Genomic DNA, 8,794 nt, shown 5'->3' with positions numbered 1-8,794 from the left:
CCCCGCAGCCGCCTCTCCTCCTCTTCCTGCTCCTTTGCGTTCCTCACTACATTCTTCTCTTTGCAAAGCTGTTCTTTCATGTCCTCCAATGACATACACTTTAAAATTCATCTTGTACTTTTAAGTTTCTTTCTTCCTGGGTATCCCTTTAGACAAATGGAATGTTTTTCTCCATTTCACGTTTTAGCTGGTTATGGGTAACGTACAGAAGAAAGAATTTTTTTTTTAGTTGCATTTCTCTTTAATCCTGCGTCTTGTGCTTTCCCTGGGTACTCAAGCACATTTAGCAAAGAGAGACTGTATTATGATTTATATTGACTATTTTATTGTCTCCTATTTTTGGATCTGCTGGAACCACTAACCAATTTGGATAACAGTGGCAATTATGGGTATCGATGTCTTGATTTCAGTGGGAAAAATGTTATTGTTTTCTGTTTTAGGTTTATCTTATTCTTGGTCTTTGGCAAGTAATTTTGAACATATTTAAGATTTTTATGTATAGAGATTTAACTAGAAATGTTTAGTAATTTTGACAGTGCCTTTTCAGCCTCTATTTATAATAATTTGGTTTTTCCTCCATTGGCTGATGTAACTTTTTAATGTGGATAGATTTCCTAATGTCAATCATTGCTGAATTTCTGGAATGAACCCTGCTTGGTCATAGCGTTTCTGCATTCTCTGTTAATTTTTGTGCCTGTGTTCATAAGGGAGATTGAGCAGTAGTTTTCTGGTTTTGCATTACCATTACCAGGTGGTAGTGCCGGGCTCTGGGAGCGGACTGCTGGGCTTAAGCTGTAACCACCACCCCTCCACCCCCGACTGATGGGCGCCCCGGACTTGCTCTCTTCCTGTTAGCTGCCTCACCCTGAGATGAGACCACGTGCAATACTGAGCTCACGGATCTGCTCTGAGGGTTGCAGGAGGTGAGGTATGAGAAACACTCAGATGGGCTGACACATGGTACAGTTTTAAATGTCAGAAAAGGTTGTGCTGTCTTCTTAAAATGAAATGCAGGTCTTTCTGTATTTTCTACAGTCCCGAATTATGTAAGGAATTTGCCTACTGACTTCAGCCTTGTACTGGAGGCATAAAATATGTTTGTCAGGGTCTTGAAGTGATGAGGACACCTGAGGTGGGAAGGGAAGATCTGAACCGAAAGTGTTTTTAGAGACGAAAAGGCTTTGGTGGTTGGTCTTTCCAAAGAAGAGAGAAAAATCCCCCGACACTGGTTTAGGAGGGTGGCATAGTAATGCTGTTCCCCTCCCGGGAAGGGCAGAAAGAAGGAAATTGAGGGGCTCTCTGCTCGGTGGCATAGTTCATGCTCTTCTCTGCAGCTCTCAGGTTCTCTGGAAAAACGTCTGACACACTCCCTCTCATCTTTTAAGTAAGCTCCACGCATAGCACGGAGTCCAACACAGGGTTTGAACTCAGGACTGAGATCAAGACCTGAGCTGAGGCCAAGAGTCAGATGTTCAACCGGCTGAGCCACCCAGGCTCCCCCTCTCTTCTTTTAAAAACATGTGGTCAGGCTGGACCTCTTTTTTTTTTCTTTTTTTTTTTTTTTAAAGATTTTATTTATTCATTGGACAGAGACAGAGACAGCCAGCGAGAGAGGGAACACAAGCAGGGGGAGTGGGAGAGGAAGAAGCAGGCTCACAGCAGAGGAGCCTGATGTGGGGCTCGATCCCGCAACGCCGGGATCACGCCCTGAGCCGAAGGCAGATGCCCAACCACTGTGCCACCCAGGCGCCCCTGGACCTCTTTTTCTGATGGGTCATTAAATAGCAATATATTCCAGGAAAGTGGGGCTTTCTCCTTTTTCTTTAAGCTAAGAGAATTACTCTTCAACTTAGGAACAGATGTGTGTTTCTAAAATGAAGTCTCATGTTGACAACTTCACGTGCAAAGTTTTGTGGAAATAGGGAAATAGGAAGCAGGGGACTGGGTTCCGTGCTTAGTCCACAGATGTCTTATTTGACCACGACTTAGAGGGTTTTTTTAAAGATTTTATTTATTTATTTGTCAGAGAGAGAGAGAGTGTGAGCACAAGCAGGGGAGCAGCAGGCAGAGGGGCAAGGAGCCTGATGTGGGGCTCAATCCCCGGACCCTGGGATCATGACCTGAGCCAAAGGCAGATGCTTCACTGACTGAGCCACCCAGGGGCCCCAAGAGTTATCTTTGAAAAGAGGTAGGGCAAAACGTGGGTTTTGATCACTCTTTTTTTTTTTTTAAGATTTTATTTATTCATTGGACAGAGACAGAGACAGCCAGCGAGAGAGGGAACACAAGCAGGGGGAGTGGGAGAGGAAAAGCAGGCTCATAGCGGAGGAGCCTGATGTGGGGCTCGATCCCATAACGCCGGGATCACGCCCTGAGCCCAAGGCAGAAGCTTAACCGCTGTGCCACCCAGGCGCCCCGGTTTTGATCACTCTTGATGACGTCTGCTGTCGCTTGGAGTAAGATACCAACTTCTTATCTTGCCTCTTTGGTGTGCTTCTATCTGGAATGATCTCGCTCCAGGCACAATAGTACTCCACCTACTCCATGAATACGCCTGGCTCCTACTCTTCTTGGGATCTTTACATCTTCCATTCCACTTGCCTGAAAGGTTTCTGAGAGGCTGGCTCATCTTATTGGTCACCCTTCTGTGCTGTTGCCCCAGGCTCCGCGAGAGTTCTCCTGTCTTCTTGATGGTGTCAGGACTGTGGGTAAATGAAAAAAACTATCATGCAGGTGGCTAGCCTATGCCAGGCAGCATTCTTCATCCTGGGAGCGAGTTTTGAAATGGGCCAGTCAGCTCATTGCCAAATGTGGGGGAAAAGTATTTTGTGGAACTGTGTGCAATTAGATATTTTACACTTTGACCTACAAAATGGCTGTTTCGTATGATTGCTACTAATGCATTGGCATCTTCCTGGCCCCTTTTGAGTATTTCTCACTAATATTCTCACACGGAACACAACTCTTCCCTCTTCCCATCCAGGTGTGTTATTCTACCAGAGTGTACTCTGATTCCTCTCCAGATTTCTAACTTTTTCTTTCCTTCCCCCAACTAAAATTTCCATTTTTAGTCTGGCTAATCTCAGCTACGGGGTGGAAAGCCGTCAGAAACAATTTGTATTAACTTGAGACAAGTTGGTAGCTCTTTGCTCCTACTAGAGTATTGGCATTTCAAGAAGATTCTGGGTAACCCATGCATCGCTTCAGCTGACATAATTTAAGACACTTAAAAAATGAAATGAAACAATGCATTGTGTAAGGTTGTATTTGTCAGTGTATTTTTTTCTATCACACATGACAGAATACCTACATCAAAATGGTTCACATAAAGAGTATTTATTTATATGCGGTGAGAAGTGTAGACTTCTGCCAGCCAAGAGGGAGTGATAGAGACAGGATTCTTTCCTCCCACCCTCCACACACACATCTGAAACAAGTAAAAAAAATGCTGGACAGAATAGATAAAACAATGGTTTTTAAGACGTTGAACTTCAGGCAATAACAAACAGGATCTCTGATATGGACAAGGAATGAGGTGAGCCCCTCAAATACTCCAGCTTACTGCTGGAGCGACTTTGCATGCTATGGGCTGGTAGGGTGACCCAGATGGAGCCCAGCAGCCTCCCTGAGTTCAGGGGATGAACTTGGGGTTCAGAGGAGCAGAGTCAACTGGAGTGTGCTGGGCGGGGTGCTGGGAGGGAGTCGCAGAGAGAGAAGGTCATAGGTTTACAGAGGTTCCTTCTTCATATGTTTATCTGAGTACTAAATGATGGGCATGTGGGAACTCCCAGAGGATTAGAGAAAATGCATCTCAGAGCACACATGTGGCTGGGAATAGTTCATGTTCCCTCCAGTCAGAATGAAAACTTCATAATTTATGGACATTTTAGGTAAAGGCTTTTGCCTCAGACGTGGTGCCGAATGGGACTTAGACCTACCAGTTGGTCTAATCTTACCTAAAAACTTAAATCATGACTTGAAGGTATGAAATCATTTCCAAATAGCTTAATACTTCCCAGAACAAAGCTTGAGAATATTTAAAGGAATACAAAAATACCCAACAGTCAACACTGTAAAATTGACAATGCTTGGCAACCAATAAGAAATTAGAAGGCATGCAAAGAATCCAAGCAATGTGACCCCTAATGAAAGGAAATATCGATCCAAAACCAATCCAGAAAATGTCACAAATTTTAGGATTAGTAGTAAAAGATATTCTCACACTTATTGTAACTATGTTCCCTATGTTCAGGAAGCTAAAGGAAAGACTGAACATGGTATGGAATACTGATCTCTAGAGATAAAAACAATTCCATAAAAAAATACTTTGGAAGGGATTAATGGCAGAAGAGACATGACAGAAGATTAGTGAACAGGAAGATGCAGAAATAGAAAATATCCAAAGTGGAACAGTACAAAAACTGAATAAAATCAGCAGAGCACCAGTGATCTGTGGGGTAACTTCAGTGTCTTGTTATAGATACACCTGGAGTCCAAAGGAGAGGAGGCAGGAAGACAAATGGAAACATGGGCTGAAACACTCCCAAACTGATGAAAGCCACACACCCACAGACCCAAGAATCTCAATGAGCTCCAAACACGAGAGACATGAGGGAAATTACAGAAAGCAGACTATAATCACATTTCTTAAACACCAGTGATCAAGAAGAAAGTCTTAGGGGCGCCTGGGTGGCAGAGCGGTTAAGCGTCTGCCTTCGGCTCAGGGCGTGGTCCCGGCGTTATGGGATCGAGTCCCACATCGGGCTCCTCCACTGTGAGCCTGCTTCTTCCTCTCCCACTCCCCCTGCTTGTGTTCCCTCTCGCTGGCTGTCTCTATCTCTGTCGAATAAATAAATAAAATCTTTAAAAAAAAAAAAAAAGAAGAAAGTCTTAAAAGCAGCGGGAGACTGGGAAGAGAAGCCCACACGGGAGGGGCAGCAGATTTGGCGTCTGAAACAATGTGAGTGAGAGGGCGGTAGAACAGCATCTTTAAAGAACTGAATAGAAAACAAAATCCCACGCTGACATTCTGGAATTCTGTAGTTAGAAAAAATGGCCTCCAAAACCAGAGGTGAAATAAAGACATTTTTGGGGGGCCTACAAATGCTGGAAGAATTAGTTACCTGAAGATTCCACTATCAGAAATGCAGGGCAGTAACACCAGATGGAATCTGGATCTACACAGGCAAAAAGGACACCGGACAAGGTAACGATGTGGGTACCTATTTTTCCTACCATTTAATCTCTTTGTCATGTAATTGATTGTTTAAAGCAAAATTAATACTGATATAACATGAGCTTTGTTTATTTATTTATTTTTAAAGATTTACTTATTTATTTTAGAGAGAAGAGTGAGAGGGGTTGGGGGACCAGCAGAGGGAGAGGGAGAAAAATCCTAAAGCAGCCTCCCCGCTGAGCACAGAGACCCACACAGGGCTCGATTCCAGGACCCTGAGATCATGACCTGAGCTGAAATCCGGAGTCGGCTCCTTCTCCCACTGAGCCACCCAGATGCTGCTGTAATGGGAGGCCTATAACATATGCACAGGTAGAATGTACCATGTCGTTGCATGAAGGCCAGCAAGGCTGAAATGGAGTACACTGTTGGAAGGTTTTTACACTATGCCCAGAGTGATGGAGTGTCACTGGAAGGCAGACTGTGACAACTTTAAGATGTACACCATATACTCTAATGCAGACACTAAGAGACAGGCAGCCAATAAGCAAATAATGGAGGTAAAATAGGATCACTAAAAATAATCCACAGAAAGCAGGAGAAGAGGAGAAAGGGGGAAAAGAACAGATGGGACAAACAGAAAGCAGATGTCAAGATAGATTTAAAACTAACCACACTAATAATCACATTAAATGTAAATGGTAGAAACACTCAATTAAAAGGCAGAGACTGTCAAATTGTGCAATCTTATATTCTGCCTATAGGAAACCCACTTCATTTATTTAGAAATTGAACTGTAATTGACATACAACATTATATAAGTTTAGGTGTACAACATAATGATTTTATATTTTGTATATACTGTGAAGTGACCTCAAAAATTCTATTATTCGTTACCACACATAGCTACAAATATTTTTTCCCCGTGATGAGAATTTTTTAAGATCTACTCTCTTAGCAACTTGCAAATGTACAGCATAGTATTATTAACTATCATTACCATGCTGTACATCCTCAGGAAACCCATTTTAAATATAAAGTCACAAGTACGTTAAAAGTGAAAGGATAGACAAAGATTGACCATGCTAACACTAATGAAGGAGCTGGATTGACTGTATTTATATCAGACAGTAGACTGTGGCAAAGAAACCAGGATGAAGAGCATCGTTTCATAATTCTAAGGGGACTTAATTTATCAAGAGGTCTTAACAATTATAAACCTTCACACACCGAATAAAAGACCATCAAAATACATGAAGCAAATTTGATAAATGTACAAGGAGAAGTCCGAAACCCCACAATTACAGTCAGATTGGCACCCTTCTCAGTAATTGGCAGAACAAGTGGACAGGTTCCCAGTGAAGATACAGAGCACATTATCATCCAGGCTGAGCCGATGGAGACTTCTAGAACACTCTCCCCAACCAGAGTAGAATACACATTCTTTTCAAGTGCACGTAAACATTTACCAAGAAAAACCATATTCTGGCCATAAGTCAAGTCTTAGCAAATTTAAAAGGACCTCATACAAACTATGTTCTTTAACACTATGGAATGAAAAATTGGAAGCCAGTAAGAGGAAGTTCTCAGCAAAATACCCAAGTATTTGGAGACTAAATGACACGTTTCTACCCATGAGTCCAAAACACTGACTCAAAAGAGAAATTAGTATTTCAGACTGAACGAGAATGGAAACAGCGTATCAGGACTTGTGAGATGTGCTTATGGCAGGTGTCTGAGGGAATTTCTGGTGTTATGTTTACCGAAAGGGGCAGTTACAGCACTAAACACTGATATTTGAGTCGAAAAAGGTCTCAGATCCATGACCTCAGCTTTCACCTTAAGAAATTCTTAACAGGGAAGCAAATGAAACTTGTGGTGAGCAGAAGGAAAAAATGGTTAAATGTCAGAGTGGAAATCAACAAAATAGAAAAACAGGTAACAGGAAAAACCCAACGAAAGCAAAAGCTCGTTCTTTGAGAGGGTCAATAAAATTGATAAGCCTCTAGTCAGGGTTAAAAACAAAACACACTGCGAGGAACAGGAGGTAAATTAAGATGTTATTGGGCTAAGACCGGGAGAGTCTAAATAATGTCATACCATTAAATCCAGCCGCGTGGGCGGGATGGACACATTCCTCAAACAACAAACTACCGGAAGATCTCTCCAGAAGACACTGGCTACTTAGCAAGTTATACACTAAAGATGGTGAAGATACATTAAAATCTTCACAGAGAAAACCACAGGCTGCAGTGGCTTCCGGGGGAGATTTCTACCCAATACCTGAATAAGGGATAATACAAGTTCTACACACATTTCAGGACACTGCAGAGGAAGGATTACTTCCCCATTCACCGGAGGCCAGCGTTACCTTGGTACCCAGACCAGACTGGTCACGATCGCTCAGGAACATTATGCAGAGAGTCTTAAACTGTTAGCAAACCAAACCCACTAATACAGAGAGGAGAACGGTTCATGGCCCAGGGGGCATTATCCCAGAAACGCAAGCTTAGTTTAGCATCGAAAGGTTAAGCAGTGTAGGTAGACCTATCCCACACTACACCATGGGATCACCCCAACAGAACCAGAGCGTTGGGCAGAAGCCAACATCCATTCCCGACTAAGACTGGCAGCAAAGTTGGGCTAGAAGGAAGCTTTTATGGGCTTCTCCTTTGTGGCCCTTTCTGTGTGCTCCCTCTGTACCGTGCTCTGCTGAGAGTTTTTATCAAGAAGGGATATTGAGTTTTGTCAAATGCTTTTCCTGAATCTACTGAGACGGTCCTATGGTTTTTATCCTTCATCTGTGGATCTGGGGTGTCCCACCCTGGATTAAATCCCACTCGATCATGCTTTTATCGCACTGTTTGGGGGCGCCTGGGTGGCTCAGTCGGTGAGGCGTCTGACTCTTGATTTTGGCCCAGGTTGTGATCTCAGGGTCGTGAGATCGAGCCCTGACTCAGGCTCCGTGCTGAGTGCGTAGCCTGTTTAAGATTCTCACTCTCCCTCTGCCCCCCCACCGTCTCTCTAAAAAACAAAAAACAAAGCAAAAAAAGTACTGTTGAATTGTTTGCTAGCATTTTATGGAGGATTTTTGCACCTGTTTCCTTCCTTGTAATGTCCTTGTCTGGCTTTGAAATCAAGGTAGCGCTGGTCTTGGAAAGGAACTGGGAAGATGTCCCTTCCTCTTCTATTTTTGGGGAAGAGTTTGAGAAGGACCGATGTTCATTCCTCATTACCTGTTTGATAGAATTCAGCAGTGAGACCATCCGGTTCTGGGCTTTTCTGTGTGGGGAGGCTTTTGATGACGGGTTCAATGAGTAGCCTTTCTTGCGACTGGTCTGCCCAGATTTCCTTTTCAAATTGCCCAGGTTATCTGCCGTATGTAAACGTTCCCAGACTCGACCCCGTACTTAGTGAGTCAGCATCTTCAGGGCATGGGTCTGGGGATCTGTAATTTTAGAAAGTGCCCCAGAATTACCTTCCCATCAGTCAAGTTTGGAAAATCACCAAGATGAGTCCCTTTCACCCGAGATGATGAAGGGCTTTTTTCATCAGATGATTCTCCTCCTGGCCTGGCGGCTGCGTCCTGACTTGTGCCCTGGAACGCGTGTGGGGCCA

The sequence above is a fragment of the Ailuropoda melanoleuca genome, chromosome 12, assembly GCF_002007445.2.
Source record: "Ailuropoda melanoleuca isolate Jingjing chromosome 12, ASM200744v2, whole genome shotgun sequence".
NCBI lineage: Eukaryota > Metazoa > Chordata > Mammalia > Carnivora > Ursidae > Ailuropoda > Ailuropoda melanoleuca.
The sequence above is the reverse complement of the archived record's forward strand: the minus strand, read 5'-3'. Positions refer to the sequence as shown.